We start from the raw sequence: 27647 nt of genomic DNA on the forward strand, positions 1-27647 counted from the left end.
GAGATCAATATTGTCTCCCATAACTTCTTTTGAATGAAGAGGATGTATGCTAAAATGTTCATAAATTTCTTCTTCCTTTGACTTGTCCACTTTTTCAATTTGTCCAGTTGGTGTTTCTGTGTCTTCTTGTAAATCTTCTTCTTCTTCTTCTTCTTCTATATAAATTGATTCATACCATTTGTTATTCCTTTTCAAATACAAATTTGCTTTTTGTACTTTCCGTACATCTACCAGCTCCTGCCAAATCTTCTTATTCTTTGTAGGTACACCATTAACCAGAATAATTAATGGTTCAGTTTCCAAAGTATCCGCATCAATAGTTTCCATATTTTTTTTCAAATCCAAGGGCAAATACACCACTCTACCTTTTAAACCTCTCAGTAAATCTGAAGGAGGTAATTTACCAGTTTTGGGTTCCATACGTACTATGGTCTGGAACGGATGAACACATTGAATGAGTATATACTCATATGTATTTAATTCAGAAAGTTCAGCAGGAATAGCATCCAATTCTAAATTATTATGTACAGCTCTGGTCGGCATTCTATTTTCCTCTAACTTGTTGTAACAGTATTTACAAATACGCTGATCTTCACCCAATTCAAAACAATTTTCTAGAAATATATATGTGGCAAAATCCTTCCACTTATAATTATCTTCATTTTCACTCTTTCTGTAGAGATCAACATTCCTAGTTTGTTTTCTATAATGAGTTCTGCGGCAACAAATACAAGTAAAATTTGGTCTTTCATTAGAGACTATTGCAAATTTTGTTATGTGATCATTAAATGTGTTACTTACAGAGGGTTCTACATTCTCTTCCACTTCTTCCTCATTTACTGTGTCCTTCTCTGCACTGTTTTGTTCAGGACCAAAGTAACAAAACTGAATTTCATCAACAACCTTCTCTACATCTGATACCGTTCCTCGGAACAGAGCCCTATTCAATTCATTTAACTTTATTGCTGGACTTTTGGCAAAATACAACCGTCTCACAAACTTTCTCATTTCAGTATGATGAACAGCCAGCATCCTAAAATGATGGAAAACACTATTGCACACTTTTCTAGATAGACAAGCCAGAGAATGACCCTGCAAACCAGTATTCTCTCTCACTCTGCATGGATCCAGACTTTGAAGCACCTTAATCTTCTGTTTTATACTTTTTTTACGATATTCTCTTAGAAACTCTCGAAATTTGTCAATAGATTCCTGACGCACAGTGCAAATACTACTACAATTCCAAGTGTACACTGGGGCTTTAGGACGTCTCCCCATTGCCTCATCTGCCATCACTTGTACCTCATCTCTTGGAACCATTATCTCCTTCTCCATTATGCAACCATTTTTTACTTCGTATGAACGACCTCTGGTGTCAACTGCATGCAGCAAACTATTACTTTGAAAATAGCTCTCTTCATTAAAAAAAGGTTCACTACTTGAACTATGCATCCACTTTCCTAAAAACACTTTACAAAAGTTTGTTCTGTTCACTACTCTTTTCCTTTTGCTATGTGATTTCAGTACATTAACCATTTTGTCTAATGTACGCATCCTATTCAAAATTAATATGAATAGTTTCCTTTTTAATTCTAATGCCTTTGCTGCAATGGCTTCAATTTCTTTTTTTCTCTTATAAAACTTTGCCTTTTGCTTATATTTCTTCACATCCTTTATCAAATTGGACATAACTCTTCTCTGAAACATTTTTCTACGTATCTCTTTAAACGCTGTTTTTCTGTTTAAGTTTAACTTTTTAGTTGCAGAAGGTATATTTGCATTAACTAAATTCTCAATTTTTTCTTGTCCTTTTTGTTTGAAATCATTCTTTCCTGTACAGACATTTTGTACATTTTTCCTTTTTTTGAATATATTCCTTAGAAAATCTTTTTTTTGCTTACCAGAAGATTTTTTCTTCCTCCCAACATCAGCATCTTCTACTAACTTTGATCCTCTAGTTGTCTTCAAATATAGTTTTTTTTTTAGCGTTTTTTGAACTCTGGATTTTGTAGGCATCTTAAATTTTGTTCACTGCTCTTCAGCAATACCTGAAAAAAACTAAAAAAAAAATTCCTTTATTTTATTTAAATATATTACTACATTTCTTTTCACAATACTCACAAAACGAAATTTCTTTGCCAATTTGAATGCACACTTACTGCTCTTTTTTTTGGGCAAGTGAAAATCACTTTTACAAACTGACACATTATGAAACCACTTTTCAGATTTTTTAAAAAGCCCATGTCCAGACTGCTACACTCCAGCAAGGGCAACCAGCCTTAGTGATGCTGAATGTTTTTGCATTACAGACTGAAACCTGAAAACCCCACTCGCTTGTAAATACTGTGCATGATTATACATGGCAAGCAGATGGGTGTGTGCTAAGAGTCTGCTTCTTCCCCCAAAAAATCGCTCCCCCTTTCCATCTAATGCAACTGTGAAATCACCAGAAAAAAACGCAATAAATCTCTGCCTATAATTCCTCTTTGCACACAGAGTCATGTTTTCACATTAGTCCCAAAACGAAATTTCTTTGCCAATTTGAATGCACACTTACTGCTCTTTTTTTTTGGGCAAGTTAAAATCACTTTTACAGACTGACACATTATGAATCCACTTTTTTGATTTTCTTAAATGCACATGTCCAAACTTCTTTTTCAGACCACCACCATGTGTAACCTGGGTGGCTGCCTACACTCCAGCAATGGCAACCAGCCTTAGTGATGCTGAATGTATTTGCATTACAGACTGAAACCTGAAAACCCCACTCGCTTGTAAATACTGTGCATGATTATACATGGCAAGCACATGGGTGTGTGCTAAGAGTCTGCTTCTTCCCCCAAAAAATCGCTCCCCCTTTCCATCTAATGCAACTGTGAAATCACCAGAAAAAAACGCAATAAATCTCTGCCTATAATTCCTCTTTGCACACAGAGTCATGTTTTCACATTAGTCCCAAAACGAAATTTCTTTGCCAATTTGAAAGCACACTTACTGCTCTTTTTTTTTGGGCAAGTGAAAATCACTTTTACAGACTGACACATTATGAAACCACTTTTTTGATTTTCTTAAATGCACATGTCCAAACTTCTTTTTCAGACCACCACCATGTGTAACCTGGGTGGCTGCCTACACTCCAGCAAGGGCAACCAGCCTTAGTGATGCTGAATGTATTTGCATTACAGACTGAAACCTGAAAACCCCACTCGCTTGTAAATACTGTGCATGATTATACATGGCAAGCACATGGGTGTGTGCTAAGAGTCTGCTTCTTCCCCCAAAAAATCGCTCCCCCTTTTTCCTACTAATGCAACTGTGAAATCACCAGAAAAAAACGCAATCAATCTCTGCCTATAATTCCTCTTTGCACACAGAGTCATGTTTTCACATTAGTCCGAAAACGAAATTTCTTTGCCAATTTGAAAGCACACTTACTGCTCTTTTTTTTTGGGCAAGTGAAAATCACTTTTACAGACTGACACATTATGAAACCACTTTTTTGATTTTCTTAAATGCACATGTCCAAACTTCTTTTTCAGACCACCACCATGTGTAACCTGGGTGGCTGCCTACACTCCAGCAAGGGCAACCAGCCTTAGTGATGCTGAATGTATTTGCATTACAGACTGAAACCTGAAAACCCCACTCGCTTGTAAATACTGTGCATGATTATACATGGCAAGCACATGGGTGTGTGCTAAGAGTCTGCTTCTTCCCCCAAAAAATCGCTCCCCCTTTCCATCTAATGCAACTGTGAAATCACCAGAGCAAAACGCAATAAATCTCTGCCTATAATTCCTCTTTGCACACAGAGTCATGTTTTCACATTAGTCCCAAAACGAAATTTCTTTGCCAATTTGAAAGCACACTTACTGCTCTTTTTTTTTGGGCAAGTGAAAATCACTTTTACAGACTGACACATTATGAAACCACTTTTTTGATTTTCTTAAATGCACATGTCCAAACTTCTTTTTCAGACCACCACCATGTGTAACCTGGGTGGCTGCCTACACTCCAGCAAGGGCAACCAGCCTTAGTGATGCTGAATGTATTTGCATTACAGGCTGAAACCTAAAAACCCCACTCGCTTGTAAATACTGTGCATGATTATACATGGCAAGCACATGGGTGTGTGCTAAGAGTCTGCTTCTTCCCCCAAAAAATCGCTCCCCCTTTCCATCTAATGCAACAGTGAAATCACCAGAGCAAAACGCAATAAATCTCTGCCTATAATTCCTCTTTGCACACAGAGTCATGTTTTCACATTAGGCACAAAACGAAATTTCTTTGCCAATTTGATAGCACACTTACTGCTCTTTTTTTTTGGCAAGTGAAAATCACTTTTACAGACTGACACATTATGAAACCACTTTTTTGATTTTCTTAAATGCACATGTCCAAACTTCTTTTTCAGACTACCACCATGTGTAACCTGGGTGGCTGCCTACACTCCAGCAAGGGCAACCAGCCTTAGTGATGCTGAATGTATTTGCATTACAGACTGAAATCTGAAAACCCCACTCGCTTGTAAATACTGTGCATGATTATACATGGCAAGCACATGGGTGTGTGCTAAGAGTCTGCTTCTTCCCCCAAAAAATCGCTCCCCCTTTCCATCTAATGCAACTGTGAAATCACCAGATAAAAACGCAATAAATCTCTGCCTATAATTCCTCTTTGCACAGAGTCATGTTTTCACATTAGTCCCAAAACGAAATTTCTTTGCCAATTTGATAGCACACTTACTGCTCTTTTTTTTTGGCAAGTGAAAATCACTTTTACAGACTGACACATTATGAAACCACTTTTTTGATTTTCTTAAATGCACATGTCCAAACTTCTTTTTCAGACTACCACCATGTGTAACCTGGGTGGCTGCCTACACTCCAGCAAGGGCAACCAGCCTTAGTGATGCTGAATGTATTTGCATTACAGACTGAAACCTGAAAACCCCACTCGCTTGTAAATACTGTGCATGATTATACATGGCAAGCACATGGGTGTGTGCTAAGAGTCTGCTTCTTCCCCCAAAAAATCGCTCCCCCTTTTTCCTACTAATGCAACTGTGAAATCACCAGAAAAAAACGCAATAAATCTCTGCCTATAATTCCTCTTTGCACACAGAGTCATGTTTTCACATTAGTCCCAAAACGAAATTTCTTTGCCAATTTGAAAGCACACTTACTGCTCTTTTTTTTTGGGCAAGTGAAAATCACTTTTACAGACTGACACATTATGAAACCACTTTTTTGATTTTCTTAAATGCACATGTCCAAACTTCTTTTTCAGACCACCACCATGTGTAACCTGGGTGGCTGCCTACACTCCAGCAAGGGCAACCAGCCTTAGTGATGCTGAATGTATTTGCATTACAGGCTGAAACCTAAAAACCCCACTGGCTTGTAAATACTGTGCATGATTATACATGGCAAGCAGATGGGTGTGTGCTAAGAGTCTGCTTCTTCCCCAAAAAATCGCTCCCCCTTTTTCCTACTAATGCAACTGTGAAATCACCAGAAAAAAACGCAATAAATCTCTGCCTATAATTCCTCTTTGCACACAGAGTCATGTTTTCACATTAGTCACAAAACGAAATTTCTTTGCCAATTTGAAAGCACACTTACTGCTCTTTTTTTTTTGGCAAGTGAAAATCACTTTTACAGACTGACACATTATGAAACCACTTTTTTGATTTTCTTAAATGCACATGTCCAAACTTCTTTTTCAGACCACCACCATGTGTAACCTGGGTGGCTGCTACATTCCAGCAAGGGCAACCAGCCTTAGTGATGCTGAATGTATTTGCATTACTGAGTCCAACCTCAAACCCTTAAACTATTCTTTTTTTTTCCAGTACACCTTAATTTATTGTGAAAACATAGTCCATATTATTTTACATGTTCCTCACATTTAAATTTCTCCCAAAACAGAAAATGATAAACGCAACTTCAACAAAAAGAATTTCCATTTCTATTATTCATTTCTTAAGTTACCACATACATCCCCTCTCAAACTCATAACTCACCTTTAAAATTAGTTAGTTGTGAAAGAAATGTGGCACTCAAACAGCAGATTATCAGAGCCAGGATCTCTGTTGTGTTCACCTCTCTCCTCTCAGCAGAACCAGATAATGGCAAACTTTCCCTCTATTTTTCCACACATATACATGTAAGTTTCAAATCTCAGTGCTTCCCCCTTTTTTTCAAATGTAATCACACATTTCTATTGGTTGAAAACCAACCCTTTTCCAAAAGTACCCTGCCCCCAACTTGACTTCTGCCTAGTACCCTTCCCCCAACTTGACTTCTGCCTGCTACCATAGCAACAGCTCATGGAACACTGCTGTGTGGAGTTAGGTCAGAAGTTCGCCACACAATGTTTCAATTCCACAGAGCAAGAGTGCTTGACTTTTCAAACCTAACAGCAAATCCATAGTACTGTTCTTTGGTAACACATTTTTCTGTACCAATACAAAACATGCTTCTATTAATTTACACATACAGCCTAGTTTTTATTCTAGAATGGTATGAAACAGCCAATCAGTTCTTTTTGTTTTGAAAAAAATATGTATGCCTCCATTTCCAAACTGTCTTTCTTTTCATATTGCCATTCTACTGAAAGACACCTCCTGAGTGCATCCAGTTCTCCTTTGAAGATGTTCACAGTGTGGATTGTAGGGCACAGCTATGTCTTCTGGAGTGAAAAGTTTGCAGAGAAAACAGATATGGTGAGAGACCTTGCTTTGCCAAATGTAGACATTAAATGGATTGGTCAGAGAGGGTTAAAGTGGCACCAGTTGATGCCATTGGTGAAATCCTTCATGCAAATCCAACACCCTGACCTCATAATAGTGCACTGTGGTGGCAATGACCTAGGCACTTTGACTGGGGTAGGTCTGGAAATGCTTATGAAGGACACCTTTGCACAACTGTTTTCACTTTTCCCTAAAACTGCCTTTGTGTTTTCCAACATATGCCAAAGGCAAAAATGGAACTGGTCCAATCATTTCTGTCCGCAGATTGACAAAGCAAGAAAGCACGTCAACAAATCTGTTTCTGCTTTCCTCCGTGACTATGGTATGGGTGCCATTTACCACAACAACTTGCGTTATGACATGCAAGACATTTATAGAGGAGATGGTGTGCACTTCAATGATGAAGGGAACAGAGTCTTCCTTTTGAACCTTAGACTCTGCATCGGTACTTACTTGTAAGTACCACTTAAAAAAATGACTTCATAAACACAACAGCTCTTTTTAGAGCTCCCTAATATCTAAACTCTTAATTCTGCATTTCATTTATTTTTTTTTATTTTTTTTTTACCGTACGCTTACCGTACGCGTACCCCGTGATTTTTTAAAAAATCAATAAATGTTTTTTTTGTACTTTACAGTCCTTCTTTGACCCCCTCACAAATGTAAGGAGATCTGTTACTCTCCTCTTTGCCCCCTTTTCTTGTTTTCACTCTTTTTTTCAGAGTGAAATACACAAAATGGCGGCCGCCGCTTCCTGGTTTCGGCCGATTCGAATGTTTACTAAGATCTAAGAGCCAATCAGAATCGCGCTCGCGCACGCCACCGTACGCTTACCGTAAGCGTACGGTAAGCGTACCGTAAGCGGGCTCAGATATATATATTGATTTAAAGGCTATTTTCTCAGAATCTACTGAACAGATTTACACCAAACCTACAAAAGGCACTTCCTTGACCTAGGGACTACCTCTCTGCCAAATTTCGAGTAATTCTGTTCAGCCGTTCGAGCTGTAGCTCGTTCTAAAGGTCCTATGGAAAAATGCATGGGAAAAACGCGTTTTGGGACCCCCCTTTTATCTCAGCCCCCGCTTGACGAATCCCCCCGAGACTTTCAGGGTAGGAGCGGAGCGTAGCGCCCCACCTATTTTGAGAAATTCGTGAGGATTCGTCAACCGGCGCCAAAGTTATTCAAAATAGAATGTTGCGGATTTCCTATGGAAAAGGGGTCCTAACTATAACTACCTACTGGCGACCGCCAGTAGGTAATATATATATATATATATATATATATATATATATATATATATATATATATATATATATATATATATATATCGTAAAAAGAAGGTTGCCCCAATGAAGGCGTCACACACAAAGGGGTATTCACACACTTGCCACCGGCGGCTGCAAACACAGCGTTCCCCACTTGTTTCTGTTTGTGAGGCCAAACGCGTTTCGAGTATCCCCATACTCTTGATCACTGGCAATAATTCACTTCACATTCATGCACGGAAACCAGAAAACTGTTTTGGGACAGCAATTTCTTCAATACATAAGTCCCGCCCCAATATGCATCAAAAGTGGCTTTATAGTTAAGGTAGTCCATCTATTATTCGTTTGTTCTTTGTTTTGACACTTGTTAGCAAATGGACCGATGCTCTAGCTCGAGTGAAGGTTTTCGTATATGCATTCACTGTGTGTTCATATTGTAAATATTTATACTTTCAATGTATTGTACTTATATTTGCCACTACAACATGTCTGCCATGAATTTTTCATTGGTCCTTTCTCACTTTCTGCACTACGTGCTATTAGAGTCTCACTGATTCGGTGTATGTTTCATGTGATCAAGGTTCTTCGCAATCGAAACGCGTTGTGGAATAAACGGTGGATTTGGTACTTTGACGGATTCTGTGTGTTACCAAGAGCGCGTGGATCTACGCTAAGCATTGGGAATTGAATTACCGGTGTGTTCCACCAGTGTCCACCAGTGTGTGCGCCACGCCCCAATATGCATCAAAAGTGGCTTTATAGTTAAGGTAGTCCATCTATTACTCGTTTGTTCTTTGTTTTGACACTTGTTAGCAAATGGACCGATGCTCTAGCTCGAGTGAAGGTTTTCGTATATGCATTCACTGTGTGTTCATATTGTAAATATTTATACTTTCAATGTATTGTACTTATATTTGCCACTACAACATGTCTGCCATGAATTTTTCATTGGTCCTTTCTCACTTTCTGCACTACGTGCTATTAGAGTCTCACTGATTCGGTGTATGTTTCATGTGATCAAGGTTCTTCGCAATCGAAACGCGTTGTGGAATAAACGGTGGATTTGGTACTTTGACGGATTCTGTGTGTTACCAAGAGCGCGTGGATCTACGCTAAGCATTGGGAATTGAATTACCGGTGTGTTCCACCAGTGTGTGCGCCACTCTCCTGGGGTCCCAGCAGCCCGGAAGGAGCGCTTTTGGTGGTATATATTGCTGCAACTCGCCTTCACTTCTCTTCCTTAAGAACAAACAAGCGTGGACCCAAAAGTTCTGTGCAAATTTTATTCAGCAAATTCCGCCATTACGCGTTTCGGGCGATCACATGACAACTCCTTGGCCATTTTCCTCACTTTTTAAAGTGCAAGTGCAAATGGCATAATCATGGACATAGTAAAAACACTTCCATACTAGCTGTATCCAATGGTAATTAATAAATACATAAATGTAAAATCATGACCACTAAAGAAATCCAAGCCCTTCCAAATCACAAAAGGCAAAAATATACTTATTTAAATATACAATAAATAATAGCAGCATAAATGCATAAATCAATTCAGTTCCTGTGGCTCACTGGTTGAGGCGGCAGACCCGTAAGCAGAGAATCGGCCAGGGACCAGGGTTCAATTCCCGACGCGGCAGGGTCGTGGACCAGGGTCAAAATGGACTTGATAATTCTCGCCTCGGTACCTACTCTAACCAGGAACACACTCGGCAACTCTGGGCATTAAGCTTGCCTCATCTCTACAACGGCCCCCAAAAGACGCCGGGGATGCCTGGTTTCACCTTGGAGATACCCAGAAAGGGACCATCTCACAGGGATAGCCAGGACGGGTTCCCCAGCGGTCTACAGCGCCGGGACGCCCCATTGCTGGGGCAGCTGTGCGCTTTACACGTCTACAACATTTACATTTACATTTCCTCACTATGCCCAACCAGTGAAACCTAATAAAGTGCTTAACAAAATCAGTGTAATACAATTCCTAATGAACCCCATAAAAAAAGTTAAAAACACTTAACAGTTCCAGATTCCAGTAAGGTGACCTCCTAAAATCTCTACTCCTACAAGGGCTCACATTGTCTATCACATGATCCTACAATAATTAATTCAAAGCAGCACATGTGGTAGACCCAACCTCCACTGTGAGCAGATAAGTTGTGCAAATTGCATACATTTCTAAAGTGCAAAAGATTCCAAGACAATAATAAATATAATCAATATAATAGGTAGATCCATCGAAAAATCACAAAATATATATGGAAGCATAAAAATACACTTTCCAGTAATGATTCCTAAAATCAATCCTAAAACATCATAAATATATAAATACTATCCTAAAATTTGCAATATAAAAATTCATGTAAGGTGGATCAAAACAACATTCATCATATCACAAGGTGAGAAACATTTATGTATTTCATCAGTCCTCTCTCCTATCCCAAAGACTCCCTGATGTTCTCTTCACTATTGCGTTAGTCCATATCGTCATAAGAAAGTATATAAATCTTCACTGGTATTCAACCCCCTGGGGTATTTAGAATCGAATGGCAGGATATAAGTTGTGTCCAACCTCCTCAATTTTGATTCTCTATCAACTCCTCTTTTCTGGGGAGTTATGGCCTTAATAACATAATATCTCAGATGCTTTGGATCGCTGTTATGGTTAATCTTAAAGTGCCTTGCAACAGGGTAATTTTGGTGCTTCCTACATATTTCAATTTTTCATATATATATATATATATGTATATATTTCCTACTGGCAGTCGCCAGTAGGTAGTTATAGTTAGAACCTAGTTTCCATAAACTTGGTTTGCTAATAACTTTGGCATCCTTTGACAAATGTTCGCGAAATTCTTTAAAGAAAGGTCTATCCAAGTCAGCTCCTATCCTGAAAGTTTGGGGGTGATTCGTCAAGCGGAGGATGAGAAAAAAGGGGGGTCCAAAAAGTGTTATCTCAATCTTAATTTCCATAGGAAATTTTATTACAGGCTACAGCCTGAACTGCAGAACGGAATTACACCAAATTTGGCAAAAAGGTAGAGGTTGGTTCAGAAAGCGACCTTTTTTTTAAATGGTGTAAATCCGTTTAGTAGTTGCTGAGAAATTAAAAAAATAAAAGTCAAAAAATCAATTTCCCATAGGAAACTTTAGCCAAGGCTACAGCCCGAACTGCTGAACGGAATTACACCAAATTTGGCAAAAAAGGTAGTGCTTCATTCAGAAAGCATCATTTTTTTTAAATGATGTAAATCCGTTCAGTAGTTGCTGAGAAATTAAAAAAATACAAGTTTCGATATCTTGGGCAGTGGTGGGTTCGCTCACCCTCCCGACCACGTGCTTCACTGTGATTGGCTGCCATGACCACGAGCTTCACTGTGATTGGATGCCAACACTCCAAACCTGAAAGTGTTGGCAGCCATCTTGTGACTAGGTAGAAGCGAGTCACAAGAAAACAGTAAAAACAAGATTAAAAAAGAAGAAAAGGGGGCAGGGTAGAAACACCCTGACCCCCTAGGCCTGCTCAGGAAGTCCCACAAGTACCCCATGGCACAAATCTTTTTTTTTTTTTAAACCTCTGAATGCGCACTGGGTGCGCGAATCCAGACGAAATTTATTTATTTTTTAAATGGAGCGGGGGGCTCCCCCACTTCATTTAAATGAGCCCCTGGGTGGGCCAAGTTCCGGGGGCAATCCTATAATTATATTGCGGGGGCCTGTGGGGCCTCCGCAGCCCCGGGGACCACCACCTCCCCGGGGCTATGTAAATTAGGTGCGGGAGGGCTCACGACCCTCCCTCAGCCCTGGGAACCGCCACCTCCCTGGGGCTTGTTTTGTAATTATTGGGGGGCCTCTGAGGCCCCCCCAATCCCCTGGGATCACCACCCCTGGGGCTTTAATTAAATATGCTGGGGGGGCTTCGCGGGCTTCGCGGGCTCCCCGAAGCCCCAGGGAACATCACCTCTCCGGGGATTTGAAAATAGAGGGAGGGGGGGCCTCGCGGCCCCTGGACATTGTTGTGTGCTATGACAGGGTGGAAGCACGTCTGCCGCCCTGTTATAGCAAAACCTGGTTTGCTTCGTTGAAGCAGGAGGAGAAAAACCTGCTCTCGCTTCAATGAAGCAAAGCAGGATAGCTTTTGGGCAAGGGGAGCTGTATGCTAGCAGCTCCTCTTGCCCAAAAGCAATGCCAGCTCCCGCAAAAGGTGGGGAGCCGGCTGGGACCGTGGGGGCATTGGGGCTTCCCCCACGGTCCCCCAACAGAGAGGCGAGGACCCGGGTGAGAAGCGGCCTGGGAGGGGGGGCACGCGGCCCTCATTCCCTTTTTTATAAAAAAATAATAAATATGGAGATGTGGGCATGCGTCGGGGTATGTGGTCCCCGAGGCGAATGTAAATTAATGAAAGTGAGCGTTTTTTTTCCAAACAAATTGGGAATGGCAACCCTAGCTCGGCTTTCAGTGCTGCCCCCTAGTGTGAACACGAAGGGTGTGCGGCCCCTAGTGTGAACACGAAGGGTGTGCGGCTCTCAGCGCGGCCCCCTAGTGTGAACACGAAGGGTGTGCGGCTCTCAGCGCGCCCCCCTAGTGTGAACGCGATGGCTGCACGGTTCTGTAGTGTGAACCCGATGAGTGGGCGGCTCTCAGCACGGCCCTAGTTTGAACTCGATGGGTGCGCGGTCCCTTAGTGTGAACGCAATGGGTGCACGACTCCAAGCATAAACATTTTTTAAAGCTAGGTTATATGTTGGGTTATTGGGTGGCTCTAAAAAGAGCCCTTGTTTTTATTGGGAGATTTGTGTAGCTACATGTAAATGCCGATGCAGAGCCTTAGGTTGTTGAGAAGGACTCTGCAGAAACAGCTTTATTGACATTTTTTCTAACTTTCTCAATTTGTGGACATAAATGATTGGACCACTTCCATTTCTGTCTTTGGCATATGTTAGAGTATACAAAGACAGTTTGGGGGAAAAGCAACATTAATTCTGCAAAGGTGTCCTTCATTAGCATTTCCAGTCCTACCCCAGTCAATGTGCCCAGGCCATTGCCACCACAATGGACAATCATGAGGTAAGGGGGTTGTAGATGTAAAAAGGTTTTAACCAAAGGCATTAATTGGTGCCACTTTAATCCTCTTTGTCCAATCCATTTAATGTTCACATTTGGCAAAGCTAGATCTATGTCAATACCTCTGTGTTCAGCATACCTTTTGCACCAGAAAACATAGCTGTGTCCCACAATCCACACTCTAAGCATCTTGAAGGGAAGTCTGGATGCAGTGAAAAGATGTCTGTAGCTGAAGAAGGTTGTTGCTAGAATGAGAGTTATCTAAAATGGTGGATAAGATGCAGTTTTTGAAAAAGAAGAGGAATGATTGGTTGTGTAAGAACATTGTACAGTGAAAAATAGGGTGCATGTTTCTATCTTTAAATAGCATGTTTCTTATTGGTTAGTAAAAAATGTTTGAAAGGTACAGTAGATAGAATAAGCTCATATTTTGTAAAGTCAACCACACCTGATGTTTGTATTTTCAACATTGTGTGGTGAACTTTAAAATATGCTGAACTTGTGACCTGTGAGTTCAGTTGAGTGTTCCATGAACTGTTACTATGGAAACAGGTATTACGCATAATGGGGGAAGGGTTGAAAGTTAACTGTGGCATTAAAATGTGAATTTGTTATAAATATTAAAGTAATATGTTATTGCAGTGAGATTTTCCAATTCAGTTGTATGTTTAGAAGTGGTGTGTTATTGAAAAAAGTGGTAAAATTATTTGTAATATGTTTTGGAACTCCTGTATGGATTTGCGGTGCCATTGCATTTGGAGCACGGTGGAGTCGCGACTTCAAAAAATTCCAAAAGCAGTTTGGGTTCAGTTAGAAGTCAGTTGGCAAGGGTTGATATGTGTAACCGAAAGAAATGTGTTTGAGAATTTGAAATAATCTAGGAAGCAATGTGAATTGTTATTTACATGTATATGGGTGGAGATAGAGAGGGAAAATTTGCCATTTTTGGTTTTGCTTTGCTGACAGAAGTGCTATACATATTGATTGTGTGCATAAGAAAATCTTTTCTGAGTTTCTTATACTTCATAATCTACAAATCAATTAGAAAGGTGAGTTATAAATTTGTGAGGTGTATTATGTGTTGGCTTTGTTTTTAAAGGTAAAATATAAATCATAAACTTTTAAATTTGACATATATTATTAAATGTAGAAATATTTATAGCAGAGACATGTGAACGGTTTCTGCTTTCTATTTGGCTAGGTGTAACATTATAAGTAGTTGTAAAATGGTAAAGCAGCAGCACAAAAGTGAGGTGTGAGATATGTTTGTAGAGATATTATCACTCAGGCACTTTGTATGTACTGCTAAAATCTCCCAGACATTACCCTAGCACTCATGGAATCACTCGGCATTACGTATGTACTCGTGTTATCCCCCAGACATACTTCTGCGGTCATAGATTAATCAATGCATTAGTTATACACTTGTTCAATCACTCAGGCACTATCATTGTACTGCTGCAATCACACTGTCAGGATCTATGCACTCTTCCAATAATTTAGGCAGTGCTGATGCACTTTCAAAATCAGGTCGGCCCTACCTATGCAGTTATGTAATCACACAGACACTACCGTTGCACTCCTGCAATCACCTTGTCAGGATCTATGCACTCCTCCGATCACTTAGGCAGTGCACATTCACTACCTTTAGACTTCTCCAATCATATGTACATTTGTAGTATACCGCATAATTTAAGGTGTCGCTTTCAAATTGGAATTGTAGTTTGTCAAGTTTAAAGGTGTAAATGGAGTTGTGCATGAAGTATGTGTCTACTTGCAATTAGACTAGTTTTTATCAGTCTCTAGAGAGGTACAGTTGAAATATGCCACATAATTTTTGGTGTTTGGTTCTAATTTGAAGTTTGTTCTGTGAATTTTTTGAGGTGTACATAGTATTGTGGTACAGAGATATCCATGCATGTTTGAGGAATATGGTGAAACTTATAGCAGAGAAATGAGAATGGTTCCTGCTATGTATATGGCTAGGTGTAACATTAAAAGTAGCTGTAAAATAGTAAAGCAGTAGCACAAACTCATGCACTGCTACAATACCCTAAGCATTACTCTTGCAGTGCAGCCATCATCCTGTCAGTATCCTTGCACTCCTCCAATCACCCATCTAGCACCATGTACTTAATCAATCACTCGGCCAACACCCAAGCAGTTATAAATTCACCATGCACTCTCTTTGCCGCACTGTAATCATCCAGTCACTACTTACGTACTCATGCAATGACGCAGGCACTAACATATGCACTGTGACAATCCTCTGTGCACTATCCATGTAGACCTCTTACCAGCTACATACTACTGATTCACTCCCCAATTATCCAGGCAGTACCCGTGCAGTCCAGCAATCCCCCTGGCAGTCCCAATGCACTCCTTCAATCACCTATTCACACCATGTACTTATCCAATCAGTCTGCCAATACCGAAGCACTTATAAATTCACCATGCTCTCTGTTTACAGCACTGTGATCATCTAGTCAGTATCTATTTACTCATGCAATAACCCTGTTAGTAAGACATGCACTATTAAAATACCCTATGCACTATTCATGCAGACCTCTAACCACCTACACACTACTGATTCACTCCTCTAATTACCCAGGTAGTACTCATGCAGTTCAGCAAACCCCCTCTCAGTGCCCATGCACTCCCCCAATCACCCATCCAGCAGCATGTACTTTTCGAATCACTCTGCCAATACCCAAGCAGTTATAAATTCAACATGCACTCTCTTTGCAGCACTGTAATTATCAAGTCACTACTTACGTACTCATGCAATGACGCAGGCACTAACATATGCACTGCGACAATCCTCTGTGCACTATCCATGTAGACATCTAACCAGCTACATATTACTGATTCACTCCTCCAATTATCCAGGCAGTACCCGTGCAGTCCAGCAATCCCCCTGGTAGTCCCAATGCACTCCTCCAATCACCCATTCACACCATGTACTTATCCAATCAGTCTGCCAATACCAAAGCACTTATAAATTCACCATGCACTCTGTTTGCAGCACTGTAATTATCGAGTCACTACCTATGTACTCATGCAATGACCCAGGCACTAACACATGTTCCTCTGGAGCAGTTCCAAAGCTGCATGAGGCAGACCACGGATTGGCTACGGAGAAACTGCCTGCATTTCAACGGAAACAAAACTGAACTGCTGCTCTATGCACCAACGAAACACGAGATCACGAGAGGTCTGAATGAATTTGAGGAAATCAACAAGCAGGTTTCTATTATGAACAATGGGTGAACCTTTTATCAAGCTCACACCAATTCACCAGCCGTTTCGATATGGGATTCGAGCGTTCTGCTCCAATTTAGTGCATCCGCATTTTTGACATCTGTTTATGCAACCTCACAGGTGATCGATTGTGATAACACTGTTGGTATTGATGTTTTCCCCTTTTTGTATCCATCATAATGCACTAACTTATTGCGTGGATCTATAAAACTATCTCTTGTAATCGAATTCCAGTGTGGCTGGAGTACATGATTATATGGTGCAACAGGATATTGAATTTGTACAGATGCCGAATTAATACTGTGTTAGATCAATGTTTGACTAATCCTATGGCATGATATTGTGAATGTCTTTGTTTATGTTTGTAACCTTTTGCATTTTGTATTTTTCGCATTTGGTGAATTTACTCAATGCACGTTTTTACAATTTATTTCTTTTTAAATATACTTCTCTTTCTTCCGTTTGAACAACCGTAATTGGGTCTTTTAACTCTGTTGCTTAAGCCGTACCGTCATCGTCACGTTGACGTCTGCCCCGTTAATTTAACGTCCTCGAGGTGAGCGCGCACCCCGTTACAAGCCCAGTGAGACGCCACACGGACGACCGATTAGCACGGTTGAAGGTAACTCTTTTCGTTTCCCTTCCACCACGGTTCCTTAACTTAGGATGCTGCTATTATTGGGAATTAATTTCTCAATTTCTTATGCCTCATTATTTATTTATTTACAGCTCGGCATTATCCCCAGCTTTTTAGAGACACTCACACGTTTCCCTACGGTTCCTTCGCTCTAATTTCAGGTAAACTGATGTACCTCCCTACACGCTATACAATATTATCTGGGAGTTTCCCTTTGAATTAAACCTAATGCAGTTGCGTCTCTAATTTTTCAGATACAGAATTACGGGTATTTATAAGCTGTACATCATGAAGGGAAACAGGAACTTAGTACCTGATCCCCATGTGCTATCTTAAGGAACCCTGCCCTCTGATTCATATAGGGTAAGCCTTATTCTAGGCCTCTTTCTAATTGGAAGGTCTAACGGGCAACATCCTTATCACCTCCTCCTTCTCTATTTCCTCAGGCACGTGATCAAGTCTAGAACTCACTCAGGTTGCCCCTCTTGTCCTGATGAAGACCCGCACGGCCAAGGCTCAAATTACCCTTAAGGCCACCTAGACGGGTCGAAACGTCGACGCCCCCTTTTCAATTACCTGGGACACGCAATTCCCTTACGTGCTATACTATGAATTGGTTTCTAGTTTGTTTTCTAAATGCATAATTGTGTCTTCATATTCTGTATCGTGACCAGGTTCCTTTGGACGGTGATTTACAACCGGTCCCCTTTGTGAATTCATTTAAAATTCTCCTTGTCACTACGTTTCATAATTTCTCTCTCACTCACTCACTCTTCAGCACCCTTGCTATATGCACGTTCCCTCTGGAGCAACCTTGTGTTACATATTACAGAAACTAAAATTGCCTAAAATGTAAAATAAATGTATGGTGATTTTGATTTTGGATGTTGCTTTCTTTATGTTGGAATATTGTAATCAATACTGTGAGCTACTCCAATTTCTTTTTTCCTTATTTAGCTCTTTACTGAGTGAATGATATAACTAAGTAAGGGCTTACTGCCCTGGTGTGTTAATAATCGGTTTAGGACCATTGTCTTTTGTATCAAAGTTGCACCCAGGTCCTTGACTATTGGGTTACCCCATTTTTGTAATGGCTTTAATCCCCTAAGCACTAGCCTTGCAGTGCAGTCATCACCCTGTCACTACCCATGCACTCCTCAAATCACCCATCCAGCACCATGTCGTTTTCTAATCACGTCGCAAATACCCAAGCAGTTATAAATTCACAATGCACTCATAATGCAGTACTCTAATCATCCAGTCAGTACCCATGTACTTATGATATGGTCCAGGCACTAATACATGCACTGCTACAATCCCCTGAGCACTATCTATACACTCCATTCATCGCCCTGTCACTATCCATGAACTCCTCCAATCACTCAGCCAGTATCATGTACTTATCCAGTCACTCTGACAATACCCAAGCACTTGTAAATTCACCATGCATTATCTTTGCAGTACTCTAATTATCCAGGCAGTACCCATGTACTCATGCAATGATCCAGGTACTAACCATGCACTTCTACAATCACCTGTGTACTATCCATGCTGTACTCTAATCTCCTACACACTACTCATGCACTCTTCCAATTACCCAGGTAGTACCGTTCCACTGCTCTAATCATTGTGGTACTATCATATTTATATATTTTTATATGTAAACATGTGAATATTTCACTATAATTATTTAAATTAATACTAAATAGTTTTTAAAACTTTTCTTTTTTACAGATATTTTGCATAATTATTAAGACAGAGTTACAATGACAAGAAAAGAGCAAACAAAAAGACAACAAAGAAAAGAGGCATATGTAAAGAAAATAGCAAAGGAGCAAGTACAACATGGATCCTTAAAGAAAAAGCCTTCTGGTAAGAGAAGTAAAGAATTTATAAAAAAAGCTTTAAAGAGTCTAACAAATTCTGAAAATAAAGAAGAGAGACACAAAAGATGTACAGGGAAACAAAAGGAAAAGAAAAATGTACAAACAAGTGCAAAATTGGATTATCAGAAAATAATTATGTTGAAAAGAGGAAGAAACAATTTTTAGAGATTCGAAAAAGATTATATAAAAATAGAGTATTACAAAATTTGTTAAAAAAATGTAAAAAATCAAAAAAGAGATCAGCATTTTTCAAACAAAAAAAGGAGATTCTAAGTGTGATTAAAAAAGCATTTGAATTGAAAAGAAAATTGTTTATCTTAGTTTTAAACAGATTGAAAACTTTAAATACAATAATGAAGTCTATGAAGGACAAATGTAAAATAAAAAGAATTGTAAATAGAGTCAAGTCAAGTCAGAGAATTTATATAGCACACTACATACCCAGAGGGTCTCAAGGCGCTTAGGGAGGGGTGGGGGATTACGTGTCAAATATCCACGTTTTAAGTTGCTTTCTGAATGCTAGGTGGTTCTGGGTAAGGCGAAGGTAAGTGGGAAGTGAGTTCCAGGTTTTAGCTGCTAGGTAGGAGAAGGATCTACCTCCCATGGTGGTTTTGTTGATGCGAGGTACAGTGGCGAGGGCTTGGTTAGAAGATCGTAGTTGCCGGGGGGGTGTAGAAGGACAGTCGTGTGTTGAGGCATTCTGGTCCGATTTCGTAGAGTGCTTTGTGTGCGTGGGTTAGGAGCCGGAAAGTGATCCTCTTATTGACGGGAAGCCAGTGGAGGTTTTTCAGGTGACCAGAGATGTGTTCTTTACGCGGGATGTCTAATATGATCCTGGCTGAGGCGTTTTGGATTCGTTGGAGTTTTTTCTGGAGTTTAGCGGTAGTACCGGCGTAGAGGGTGTTTCCATAGTCCAGTCGGCTCGTGACCAGAGCGTGGGTGACCGTTTTCCTAGTTTCGATGGGGATCCAACAAAATGTTTTTTTGAGCATGCGCAGAATGTTGAAGCAGGATGAGGAGACGGCGTTGACTTGTCTGTTCATTGAAAGTGAGGAATCCAGGATGACGCCTAGGTTCCGTGCGTGGTCTGTCGGGATGGGTGCTTTTCCAAGGGCTTCTGGCCACCAAGAGTCGTCCCATGCGGAGGGGGATGTACCTAAAATGAGGACTTCTGTTTTATCTGAGTTCAGTTTCAGACGGCTGTTCTTCATCCATTCGGCAACTTCTTTCATTCCTTCGTGAAGGTTAGTTTTGGCGGTGCTAGGGTCATTGGTGAGTGATAGGATCAGTTGAGTGTCATCCGCGTAGGAGATGATGTTGAGGTTGTGTTGGCGGGCGATGGCTGCGAGGGGGCTCATGTATACGTTGAAGAGGGTGAAGCTGAGTGAGGATCCTTGTGGTACACCGCAGATGACTTCAGTGGCCTTTGAATTGAAAGGTGGAAGGCGGACTCTCTGGGTTCTTCCGGTGAGGAACGAGATGATCCATTCTAGTGCTTTGCCTTGGATTCCGATATTTCTGAGGCGCTGTAGAAGGGTGCTATGGCAGACTGTGTCAAAGGCTGCGGAGAGGTCGAGGAGGATGAGGGCGACTGTGTCTCCATTGTCCAGTAGAGTTCTAATGTCGTCTGTTGCTGCGATGAGGGCGGTCTCAGTGCTGTGTTTTGCTCGGAAGCCGGACTGTGAGGAGTCGAGGGATTTGTTGGCTTCGAGGAAGGCGGCGAGCTGGTTGTTGACAGCTTTCTCGATGACTTTGGCCGGGAATGGAAGGAGCGAGATGGGGCGGTAATTTTTGAGTTCGGTGGGGTCCGCTGTGGGTTTTTTCAGAAGGGCGCTGAGTTCAGCGTGTTTCCAGCTTTCCGGGAAGGTGGCGGAGTTGAAGGAGCAGTTGATGACGTCTCGGAGGTGCGGTGCTATGATGGAGTCTGCTTTGTTGAAGATGTGGTGAGGGCATGGGTCTGTGGGGGATCCTGAGTGGATGGAGTTCATCAGGCGGATGGTGTCCTCAGTGGAGATTGGGTTCCAGTCATTAAGGATGTTCATGTTTAAGGGGGGTGAAGGTTCAGCAGATGGCTGGGTGGGTTGGTCTCCGGGTTGGTTGTCGAAGCTGTTGTGGATGTCTGCAATTTTGTTGTGGAAGAATGAAGCTAGGGAGTCGCAGAGGGCTTGAGAGGGGGTGATGTCGGTGGAGTTGGCCGAGGGATTGGTAAATTCCTTGACGATGTTGAATAGTTCCTTGCTGTTGTGGGCGTTGTTATCTAGTCGATCCTTGAAGGCGGTTTTCTTGGCCTTTCGGATTAGTTGGTGGTTACTGCGGGTGGCGTTTTTGAAGGCGTCCTTGGTGCTGGTGGTTGGGACTTTTTTCCAGGCCTTCTCAAGGGAGCGGCAGAGTTTCTTGGACTTCTTGAGATCATCGTTGAACCATGAGGCCTTCTTGCTGCCAAGTTTGCTTTGTCGTTTTTTCAGTGGTGCTAGGATGTCGGCGCTGTTGGATAACCATAGGGTGAGGTTGGTGGCGGCTTGGTCGGGGTTTGAAGAGTGGGCTGGGGTGTTTAGAAGGAGCGATGAGGAGATCTGGTCGATGGTGATTTTGTTCCAGTTTCTTTGCAGAGTTGGTTGGGGGTGGTTGATGGGTTTGGGCTTGTTGTAGGTAAAGTGAACGCAGCTGTGGTCAGTCCAGAGGAGAGCCGTAGTGTGGCTGAAGGAGACATGATTGCTGGAGGTGAAGATAGGGTCGAGTGTGTGACCTGCGATGTGGGTGGGGGAGGTGACCAGTTGTTTAAGTCCGAGGTTGGCGAGGTTGTCCAAGAGGGTGGTGGAGTTGCGGTCGTTGTTCTTTTCAAGGTGAAAATTGAGGTCTCCCAGAAGGATGTAATCTTTGGAGGGGAGCGCGTGTGGGGTGATGAAGTCCGTGATGTCTTCACTGAATTGTGCGCGGGGTCCTGGTGGCCTGTAAAGGAGGGTGCCTCTGAGTGTGGTCTTGGGGTCGATGTGGATCTGGAAGTGAAGGTGTTCAGAGTTGGCGAGATTGACGTCAGAGCTGGTTGAGATGTGGATGGATTTTTTATGGACGATAGCGATTCCTCCTCCTGTGTGGCCGGTACGGTCCTTGCGTATGATCTTATAATTTTCTGGGATGGCGATGGTGATGTCTGGGGCGGAGGAAGCGTTCATCCATGTTTCTGTTAGGAAGGCGACGTCCGGAGAGATGGTGTCTAGTAGATTCCATAGGTCGATGGCGTGTCTGTGGACCGATCGGGTGTTGAGCAGGATGCATTGTAGGTGGTTGGGGTCGGGAATCTGGGGTGTGATCGTAGCGGAGTTGGTGACGGTACCGATGAATTTGCAGGAGGTACATGGGTGTGTCCAGGAGCGGCTTGGACGCAGTTGGTGGAGCGGCCGGGGTTGAGGGCTAGGAGGGTGGTGGCATCGTAGGTAATGCGGGAGGGGTGGACTTTACGAGGACCAGGGGCTATGGCGCTGGGCGCGGTCCAGGCGCGGACGGGCGTACACGGGCTTACCTTTGGCGCACCTTCGGCGCGAATGGGGCGCGATCGCTGCGCGTGAACGCTGCGCGCGGGAGCAACTGTCATATATGGGTAGTGGAGGGGAGGGGCGAGGGCGGCTCAGCTGGGAGGCGGGGCGGGCTCACGAGGACGACAACAACAAACAAAATGGAGACGGAGGGGGGAGCACAGCGGAGCGCTAGGGGCAAACGCGCAAACAGAGTAAAAACACAGTATTAAATGATAAAAGTGCAAATGAAGCAAAGCGGCAACCAGGCAGATAGCAGGCAATACTAATTGGCAATTTTAGGTAGCAATGCAGCACAACGATACCAAATGTCTCCAAGGGACACTGGGAGCGACCACTCAGCCCGAGAGAGAGGAGCGAGTCACGGCGCTTTCAGGTAGGGGAGCGCTGTTTCTAGTCAGTGGGAGGGCGGCTCAGCTGGGAGGCGGGGCGGGCTCACGAGGACGACAACAACAAACAAAATGGAGACGGAGGGGGGAGCACAGCGGAGCGCTAGGGGCAAACGCGCAAACAGAGTAAAAACACAGTATTAAATGATAAAAGTGCAAATGAAGCAAAGCGGCAACCAGGCAGATAGCAGGCAATACTAATTGGCAATTTTAGGTAGCAATGCAGCACAACGATACCAAATGTCTCCAAGGGACACTGGGAGCGACCACTCAGCCCGAGAGAGAGGAGCGAACTAACTTTTGTCAAATATTTTCTGGGGAATGGAAGCATACTTCTAGTACGGAACCTTTTTTTAATGAAGAAAGCTATTTTCAACAAAATACATTAGTTCACGCAGTTGATACCTGTGGTCGTTGTTACAAACTTAAAAATGGTTCTCCAATTGAAAAAGAAAAGATGGTTCCTAGAAATGTTGAAGAAGTAATAGCTGAGGAAGTTCAAGGAAGACATACCCAGGCTCCAGTGTTTACATGGCATTGTAGTAGTATTTGTAGTATACAACAGGAATCTATTGATATATTACTAAATTTCTTAAGAGAATATTGGAAAAAAACTGTGAAACAGAAGATTAAGATATTACAAGGACTGGATCCTTGCAAAGTGAGAAAAAATACAGGGTTGCAAGGTCATTCTCTGGCTTGTCTTTCTAGGAAAGTGTATCAAAGTCGTTTTCATTATTTAAGAATGTTAGCAGTACATCATTCAGAAATCCGGAAGTTAGTTAGAAGATTAAACTACATGAAAAGTCATGCATTATGTCTAAATGAAATGAATACAGCTCTTTTGCATGGTTCAGTGTTGGATGTAAAAAAGTTTGTGATGATATAGAGTTACGTTTCTTTGCTGGTCAAGAGGAGTGTAGAGAAAGTGAGAGCTTGATAAGTGTAGGTGTTGAAGAAGAGATGGAAGATAATACTGATGTGAAGTTTGAAAAAGAAAAGTTTAAAGTAGTTTCTGGTGAAATTCCCAACTATGGTGTTGATTCCGATCCGGTAAAAATATTCCCCGTACGACTCGTATCTGGATTTTTTACCGTCCGAATCGTACAAGTCCCGTACAAACTGGCAAGTACGATTCGTATGTTAAAAAGTCCATACGAATCGCATTGGGTAAATTCCCCGACACGTTCTCGGGTCGGAAAAGGTGTCTGACACGTCCCCGGACATTTTACGTACGAATCTGAAAACTGAAGTCCGAGCACGCAAGTACGATCCTTCCCGTCCATCCGAATGCACAACCGAATGGAAAAAACACCCCACCCCAGACCCCGTATGTACGCGCCAAACGCCCCCCCTGTCCGCGGATATACGCGCCGAACCCCCACCAGTGTATGTTCGGAGCGTACCCCCACCCGTGCATGTACGGAGCGTACCCCCAACCGTGTATGTTCGGAGCGTACCCCCACCAATGTATGTATGGAGCGTACCCCCACCCCACCAGTGTATGTTCGGAGCGTACCCCCACCCGTGTATGTTCGGAGCGTACCCCCACCTGTGTATGTTCGGAGCGTACCCCCACCCGTGTATGTTCGGAGCGTACTCCCACCCGTGCATGTATGGAGCGTACTCACACCCGTGTATGTACGCGCCGAACCCCCACCAGTGTATGTATGGAGCGTACCAACACCCCACCAGTGTATGTTCTGAGCGTACCCCCACCCGTGTATGTACGGAGCGTACACCCAGCCCCCCCTGTATGAACGGTGCGAAACACCACCACCAATGGACGGTGTGGACCAACACCCTGCCCGTGTCTGAACGCACCCTACCCCAGGCCCCTACACCAGCACCCTCACCCAACCTCGCGCATGTACGAGTCATACTAAGCCATAGCAAAGGTCAGCACTGTACAACAACATGGCCCATGTACGCACCGTACAGACGCCAAAAACTCTCGTACTGAACCAGGACACAGCAAAACAACACAAGGAGAGTCAATTCGATTCGCACAACACCACAAAACATATCCAACAAGCCCAAATACATCCTATACACTGACCTGCAACTGCTAAACAGCCAAACAGAGGCCCAAACACAACCACTGCTTATAACACACCCACCCAAAGTTCAAACACAGCCACACCCACAAATGGACCAATAAAAAGGCCCAAAACACACAAACCATGATCCTTTGCAACAGATCCACTACTGCCAGACCACAGAGACAACGCACTGCACCATACTACATACATCAATACACCTTACACTTGCACTCCTTCACACAACCACCATCACAAACACCCCCTCATCACATTCACACACACACACCTTCACAACCACACTCACACACCCACAACCATCCACACCCACACCCCCACAACCATCCACACCCACACCCCACACCATGCCCACTAACAGGAATCCAAAGTTCACAAAGGAGGAGCTGGAGATCCTTGTCGACGAAATCATCAGAGTCGAGCCACAGCTCTTTGGAACATTGGTCAGACAGACCAGCATAGCCGAAAAATCAGCCATGTGGCAGAGGATTGTCAATTCTGTGAATGCTGTTGGGGCCACCAGAAGGACCATGCATGAGTGCCAAGCCAGGTGGTACGATCTGCGGAGGATGGTCCACCGCGAAATGACAGACGATCACAACCAGGGGAACATCACTGGAGGAGGGCCGCCCCGCAGACGGGTACAATACCATCCCTGGGAGGAGAAGGTGATGGCCACGCTGCCGCCGGTGGGAGTACACGGACTAGAAGGAGTCCGAGACCCTGGTGAGTACACAAACAACTCACCTCACATGGGGGGAACGCCATACACAACCAAAATCCCAATCATGCACGCAACCCCCCCAAAGCCAGCACCGGACACAACCACACTCCAAAAACACACACATGCCACTAGCGTCTCCATGCCCCATGCACCAAGCAAGGCCATGCCAAGTCACAGGCCACACAAAACACCAACACAAGACAGAATGTCCCCGATGCCGGGAGGGTGGGCCTCAAAACTAACATTGAGCAACTCAGAAGCACACAACAATGCCCTCAGCCCATATGGCCCAGGGCACAGCCATACAAACAGTGTGTCCCCACACAGTAATGTGTTGCCTGCAAATGGTGGCCGCGTTGCAGGATGACATGGGTATGAAGGCACAATTTGCACATAACAGCAGCTAATGAAGATGCAACACTCTGAAAGAGTGTCAGCACACACCGCCACAGCAGCAGCGCAGACTCAGACACTCCGCCCAATGGGTGCCCGGTGATTAGAAACAAACCCACATGAACAAGCCAATGGCCTTTGAAAGACCTGCAAACTGTGTGTGCCCAGGAAGCTGGGCTGAGGTGATAGAGGGTGACACACAGAGGGAGGGAGAGGGGGAGAGAGAGGGAGGGAGACAGAGGGGGACACAGGGAGACAGACAGAGGGAGGGAGGAGGGTGACAGAGGGAGGGAGAAAGGGAGACAGAGGGAGACGGACAGAGGGAGGAGGGTGACAGAGGGAGGGAGAAAGGGAGACAGAGGGAAACGGACAGAGGGAGGAGGGTGACAGAGGGAGGGAGAGAGGGAGACAGAGGGAGACCAAATCACCCTTGGGTGGTGTGGCCATGTCCGCTCGTCAGCAGGTGGACTGTGTGCACGTAGACAAGGTTTGGCAGTGCCTTAACCCCCCCTTTTTCCTTTGAGAAACACTGGGCCATGTGTCAATCCGTGCACGAGTACATCCGTGCTGCAGGCACAAACCTAACCTTACACCCAGTATACCCACCCACTGTGTTTGTCAGAACCCTGTCACAAATGCTTAAGTTACCTACCTGCATTCTCAAATAGCATGGAAAAAACACCACTTGGCCACGTACAGTGCAACACGTAAGGCGGCTCTGCATGGCTCGCTACGCCCGCTCACTACACTGCTGCCTGCGTTCCAAAAAGATGCATCAACTAAGATTGTGTCACACATAGGTAAAGTGTCGAAAGCTGTGGCCAAGGGACATACCCATGCACAAGTGCACTGTGAGAGGAATGCAAGACATATCCAACTACCCAGAGGAACTGTGCCAACTCACAAAATGAATGAAATATGGATGTCGCATGTAACACAATTAACATTGTCTCTCTCACACACAGGTCAACGTCGTCGATCTCCCCCCAACACTGGGGGGTAAGACTCACAGGACCAGGCTCTGCGTGAAGAGGACCCCACCGGCAGCGACGACTCTCACCACTCCGTGGATGACCCAGACCAACCTGGACCCTCTGGTGTCCAAACACCTGCAGCACCTGCGTCAGGTACAACTGTGCCATCCACCACCCCATTCCTGCCACATCCCAGGAGACACCCAGGAGCCCTGCCCGCACACGACAACACAGCCAGGCTGCCCAGGAGGGACAAGGTGCTCCAGGCACCCAGGAGGAGGCAGGCGACAACGGAAATGTCCCGGAGACCCGATGTGCCCACAACGGCAGGCCATGCGCAAGTGGGCAGGGGTGGTGGGAGTGGAGGACGGCAGAGGCGCGAACCTGACCAGTTGGCTCAGGAACCGGAAATGTCACACGTCCGCAACATCCTGGACACATACCGGCGTGACACCAGGGGCATCAGCCAGGCCGTGGAGGCCCTCAACCAGATAAAGAACGTGCAGGCCGAGCAATATGCCAGTCAACAGCAACACCAAGGACGGATGGAGGCAAGACTGGCTGAGCTCGTGGCGGTGCAAACGGACATGACCCCTGTACTCCGTTGGATTGCTGAAAACATGGGCAACCCTCCCTGTGCCACCAGGCGAAGAACATCACCAGCCACAGGGAGGGATCAGGAGGAGGAGGATTCATCCGACAGAGCATC

This window comes from Triturus cristatus, chromosome 1_1, assembly GCF_964204655.1.
Source record: "Triturus cristatus chromosome 1_1, aTriCri1.1, whole genome shotgun sequence".
In the NCBI taxonomy this organism is placed as follows: Eukaryota; Metazoa; Chordata; class Amphibia; order Caudata; family Salamandridae; genus Triturus; species Triturus cristatus.